Consider the following 6,561-nt stretch of genomic DNA (forward strand, 5'->3'; position numbering starts at 1 on the left):
AATGTAGTGATGATCGTGCAAAAAAAAAAAAATTGTCAGTAACAGGCGGCGTTTAAAGTATAAATAAACTTTTTGGCGTGTATACTTTACTTATCTATTAGGAAGTAAATAATGTATTATGAAGAGAATTGAATTTGGCGAGCCCGTCAGCACTTTTTGAAAATCTGATTTATTTAATTTATTCAATGACTAAATACCAAACATCTGATGTTAAATACACGTTGAAATGAACCATGGATATTTAATTTTATTCAGGCATTTCACAAATTAAAAAATGACGAAAACATGAAAAGATTATCGTCGGTTAATTACAAACTTAAGTCAAGTATGACAAAACATGATGAAATGAATATTTTTGGAAGGTTGGTTTGTATATTTGACTTCAAAATACACCAGAAGTATAACGAAATTGGGAAAATAATAACTCTTACCTTAACATTCGTGAATAATTAACATGCACAGTTAAAACCGCTTTTCATGTATGTTATGCGTCATGCATGCACAACACGCCATGCGTGACGTGTATCATTTTTTTTCTATGTTCGCGTTATGTTTATAATAATCGTGATCCGTAAAGTTATTTTTTAGGTTTAAACAAATCACAGGTTGGTATACATAGGACTAAGGCTTCATAATGATCTAGATGTGCCACAACTCAGAACAGAATTATATGGGTGAAATCGTTACAGGCACTGGACATTTAATATGTGAACCATCGCATCAAAACAGTAATATTGGGACTGTTAAACCAGTGGAAATTGAATATATAACCCTAAATACAAGACAGGTGCCACTATCTATTGTTGTTGTTGTTTTGTTTTTTTTTATAATAAAGGAGGTGAAAAGGATCATTCAAATATAAAATTATGTTTTCGTCATTTAGTTCAGCTCTAGATAATATCGAATTGAAGAGGTGGGTCACAGATGTTGAGGTAAAATAATGTAATGGGAAAGATATATATATATATATATATATATATATATATATATATATATATATATATAATATATAGAGTGATAGATGGAGATAGAGAGAGATAAAGAGATAAAGAGATAGAGGGAGAGAGTGAGAGAGATAGAGTGAGAAAGAGTGAGAGAGAGAAAGAGCGATAGAGATAGATAGATAGATAGATAGGTAGATAGATAGATAGATAGATAGATAGATAGATAGATAGAGAGAGAGAGTGTGTGTTTGTGTGTGTGTGTGTGTGTGTGAGTGAGATATAGAGTGAGAGAGAGAACACATTCGTTGGGTTCATTGTATATTTGTAATGGAAGTGCAATTAATTGATCAAGGATAACAAATGGAACACATTTCATAGCTTTTTGGATTATTAGTTGTCGAAGACAACTACAAAATAGACAGGTTTTTAATAAGTGGCGAGTGATTTTCTTCTTTTTCTCAGCTGTCCCTCAATGCAAGCTGTAAAAGTTTGTATTAACCTCTGAATCAGTTTGTATTAATTAAAAAGTTTTTTTTCATGAATTTTAAAGCACTAGGAAAGTTTTCGCATTTTACAGCTCTAAAAATTGATAACCGGGAAGGATTGAAACTCATAGATGATTTACAATATCAAATTTATGAATTTTCTATTTATTCATTTTGAAGGAATTCGTTAAAATGGAATGTTCGGTTAATTGCATGAAACTTAAACGGCATACATACAGTTTTTGAATATGAAGGGACGAATGGCAATCCTTAATTATTACAATGATATGAGGGAAGTCTCGCAACCTCTTGTCAAAACTCCATGATAAGGCAGTCTGCTTTGAAAACTGTTTCTGGTTTGTTTCTTTTCACTTAGGAGTATGGTTTGTTCTTTGATAAATGGTCAGAATATTTTGTGCTGCCTGATTGAAGCCATGAAATCATATCAGCTTTTATAGTTGCCGGAGTTAGAGCTTTAAAGTGATCATGGGACACCGAATGGTAGCTTTGTCTAATACAATACAGCTGGGTGCTTCTTGGGAAGGCAGCAAACGGTCCTTTAGCCAGTCTTCAAACACCTCTGCATTGACTCCAGAATGGTAGTCTCTACCTTCCACATGATGCAGAGAAGAATAAATGGCATGGCTTCCTCCAGTATCTTCATCACCTGCAAGAATAACAACGATTGTCTGTCCAGAACCCATGGGCCTTCTTCTACCCGAATTATCAGACGTCCATTCCTTTGTCGGATGTATGTTTACGTGCACCCAACTCCATACATATTTGGATGATACCAGTCACATAACGATTATTCACATTTATTTTATTAAAGTTTTATTTTAGTAATATAAACATTAAAAAACGGATTTCATCTCACTCCAGTTATATTTCGGTATGCTTAGAAAAACTTTACATTTTAATATTAGATTATGATTCCTTTAATAGCCTTCTTTTTTAATTCATTTCAAATTAGTGAATACTTTTCTCACTCCCTTTTGTCACGTAGCCACTTTTATAACAGCTGCTTGATTTAATCTGTCTCTCAATTACTTAGGTAAGCCTTGACGACCAGACCACTCCACTCCTCATATCACTTATATTTTAAAGATTAATATCTTACTATCGGGACTTGGTGGACAACTCCCTTGTTTGATTCCACTATCAAGACGCCAGAGCTTCATTTGTCGCCTCTGCCAGCGACACACTGTCGAGATTGTTGGATCCAGATCTTGCCGAATGTTCTTTCTGTCTGGAAGTAGGACATCACAAGTCCGTACAGCATTATCCTCAAGATCACAGAAGTTACGTTATATTGTCATCTTATCATAGTGTGTAACTGTGATCACTATTTATTTATAAAAACATTCGCTTAATTAAATCTAATCTTTCTATATTCACATCAACTCGTCATTTATTGTTCTTTTTAAAAAGTAACTATAAAGATTTTTTTACTAATGGCGCGTGTTTTTCTGGGTTTTATTTCGGCTGTCCCTCTATCAAAACTTGTAAAAATTTGTGTCAACCTCCGAATCAATTTGTCTTAACTGACGTTTTCTTTTTTAAGACCTATAAAAAAAACTCTAAAACCGCTGTCATAAAATTAGAGATTTTACACTGTTAAATATGTAAACAAGTTACGCACCACAAAGTAAGAGATGAATTCATCGTTTTTTTCCAAAAAATCTCTTCCTAAACAGTAATTCCGGCTAGTGATTATGAGCTCACGTCATTCTGTTTCCGAATAATAACAAAAATTACAACTTATGCATGTAGTTTGCATTACATTTAGAATTTATTATTTATGGCATATTATCTACATCATGTCTCAATTGGATTCAATAGTCTGGTGTCACGTCGCCCAGCAACGGCGGTCATCGTGGTTCTAAACAAAGAAATTCGATACTTTTTATTCCTCATGCTGGCTAGAACTTTTCATGTCTTGTGATCAGAATGTGTAAAAGTCAAAACATGATCAGATTTATAATGTTTGTTTTTTTCCTCTGGATACACTTTTATGCTCGTCGGAGAAATATTTCATAAGGGCGTCCGCCATTGTTCCGATAGTTTAGAGCCAGTTAACATGCGTCATTACGAGGGAAGTGACGTTACGACTGTTGAAGCGTATTACGAAACACTGATATGAAATATCTAGGGGAGACATTCCGAAAGCTCCTACATCCCCAGTATTCTTTCAATTTGTATTTTCACCTTTGATCTTTTGTCGGGCGTTTATTTATTCAATTTGTCATCATATAAAAGAATTTTAAAATCTCTAGAACAAACCGTGTATTGAAAATTATAAAATGTAGATGTCTGATAGTTAAAAATTGTCATTCGTTCCTTCATATTCAAATACTGCATCTATATCATTTAAGTTTCAATTAACCGGACATTCCATTTTAACGAATTCCATAAGCGGAATTCCATAATTTTGATAATGTAAATCTTCTATGAGTTCTAATCCTTACCTGTTATCGATTTTAATATAGCTGTAATTATCGAAATCCTTTTCTGTTGTTTTTAAATTCACGAAAAAATACTTTTGGATTAAGACAAATTGATTCAGATGTTCATACAAATTTTAGCAGCTGTGCATTGATGGACAGCTGAGAAAGAAAAAAAAGAAGAAAAACACGCGCCACATATTACAAATTTGACTATAATAAATTCTGGGGGCCTTATTTATCACATCTGTATTTTAAGAATGTAGTCGAATTAGCTCTTGAGCGTCATTAGACCATGACAATATCCACATAAAATTGTCTATGATCTTTTCCCCGCAGTGAGTGTCGTTCCACACTGGTGATCTCTATGTCATATTTCGATAATTATCTACGCAGGTTGACAGTGAAATTCCAATTCCATGCAGTCGTCTTTAATGGCTTATCGATAGATACAAGTAGACTTCTTTTCGCAGCTTTACGAGAGTGGAACCTGTCACATAACAATGATTCACATTTATTTTATTCAAGTTTTATTTTAGTAATATAAGCATAAGAACGGAGTTCATCTCACTCCAGTTATATTTCGTTAGGCTTAGAAAAACTTTACTTTCTAATATTAGATTCGCATTCCTTTAATAGCCTTCTCTTTGAATTCATTTCAAATTAGTGAATTGATAGTATGCGCTTGGCTAAGAAGCTCATAACATTGCCATCCGGAAGTATAACGGACCAACACACAAAACTGTGTGTATCCATGAACGTTTATAGTCTGGTTAATACAGTTCAGTGAGAATCACTCACAAACGCGGATGGCAAAATACAATAACAAAGGCTTGAGTGACGTCAACTGCATACTATCTATACTTTTCATTCTACCTTCTCACGTAGCCACTTATTATAGGGAATGAGATTAGCGGAAGAGCAGCGTCCCTTGGTTGGGCGTCACCTTACAGAGAGAATGTCAAAATGGTTTTGCGCATGCATCTCTCTCGTCCTCGCTTTCGGTGAAGTGTCTCATGCCGCTTTCACCGGAAGCGAGGACGAGAGACGCATGCGCACAACCAACATGACGTTCTGTCTCTAATAACTTTTCCGCCGGTGACGTCCAATCAAGGGACGCTACTCTTCCGCTAATCCCATTCCCTATAAAAGCTGATTGATTTAATCTTCATTACTCACTTCTCTCAAGGACTTACGCCTTGTCGGCCAAACCATTCCACTCCTCGTATGTATATCTTACTTTCGGAACTTTGTGGAGCACTTCACTATTTTGATTTCCCACATCAAGACGCCGGAGCTTCATTGGTCACCTTTGCCAGCCACATCGCTACGAGATTTTTCAAGCCCGGTGTAGCACGAGAATGACTTTGACGCCAGACAGACTCTAGAGTTAGATTGGCGGCCGCCAGAAACACTCCGCCCACGTCAATCCTACTCTCCTCTCGCAAAAAGCACTTTACAAAGGGAAATAACTCGTACCTGAAAGCTTCAAGTAACCGAGAGTAATCTATTGATCAATCGTCACAAATCAGGTGAATCAGGTGTTTCAATATCTGGTTATAATTAGAATTCAAGACTATTTTGCCTCTTTGCTTTTTTAGTTTCCATGGAAGGCGAAAAAAAAACATAACAAAACAAAAATAACAACAGGAAAAAAAAAACAAAAAAAAAAAACAAACAAACCACCCCCCTTACCAATCCCTCTGCGATAATTTTTAGCTTTGAGTTTGACTTCATTTTGTTTATGACCACCGCTGATCGTGTTCTGGTAGATGTGGTAGATGGTATGGATGATGATGCAAGTTAGTTGTGGTGGTACTCATCACCAACATATTGTTTTCACATTACTAGTACTATTAAAAAATGAGCTTTCATATATTGCAATATCAGACTAACAAAACTTCTATTACTACTGCCACTACTACTACTACTACTACTACTACTACTACTACTACTACTACTACTACTACCACTACTACTACTACTACTATGCTAGTACCAAAATATTACTACTACTACTACTACTACCTACATACTTATCTACTACTACTACTACTACTACTACTATACTACTACTACTACACTACTACTACTACTACTACTACTACTACTACATACTACTACTACTACTACTACTACTACTACTACTACTACTACTACTACTACACTAACACAAACACAAGCACAACAACAACTACTACTACTACTACTACTACTACTACTACTACTACTACTACTACTACTACTGCTGCTGCTGCTGCTTGTGTTGAGAATATTGACTATTAAGCTTAACTGCTGGTCAAGTAACTTCGCGATGGTTGGTTGGCGAGCCTGCCCGCGATCTCCAGAAGTGGGTGAGAGAGAGTTCTCGAAATGACCTGAGTTTGATACGAATATTTTTGTGTTCGTGGATAGGTCACACGGTCGAGCCACGCTCTCACCTGCCAGGCGGAGTTGTCGTACCAATAAGGTCGCAGGTTCAAACCCCACCACCGCCGCGAAATTTTTTATTCTCTATTGTCTTCTGGCACTTTTCTACTCACTTCATCTCTTGTTGTTACTACTACTACTACTACTACTACTACTATTACTACTACTACTACTACTACTACTACGACTACTACTACTACTACTACTACTACTACGACGACGACGACGTCGACGAGTAGTAGTACTACTACTACTGCT

At 35.7% G+C, this 6,561-nt stretch overlaps 1 protein-coding gene across 3 annotated transcripts in view; it reads right to left on the bottom strand.

The window, feature by feature from the left end:
• LOC144968778 (solute carrier family 22 member 1-like) overlaps window positions 1-5,073 on the bottom strand; it is a 51,241-nt gene extending 46,168 nt beyond the window's left edge. For 2 of the 3 annotated variants that reach the window (XM_078907443.1, XM_078907450.1), the window contains exon 1: window positions 432-621. The gene's annotated coding sequence lies outside the window, so the exon portion shown is untranslated. Of the gene's footprint in view, window positions 1-431; window positions 622-5,052 lie in introns of those variants that run through there. The other variant, XM_078907444.1, reaches the window with a different exon arrangement.
• Window positions 5,074-6,561: the final 1,488 nt, after the last annotated feature.

Source organism: Berghia stephanieae, chromosome 3, assembly GCF_034508935.2.
Source record: "Berghia stephanieae isolate SIO BIC M18660-M18661 chromosome 3, UCSD_Bste_1.3, whole genome shotgun sequence".
NCBI lineage: Eukaryota > Metazoa > Mollusca > Gastropoda > Nudibranchia > Aeolidiidae > Berghia > Berghia stephanieae.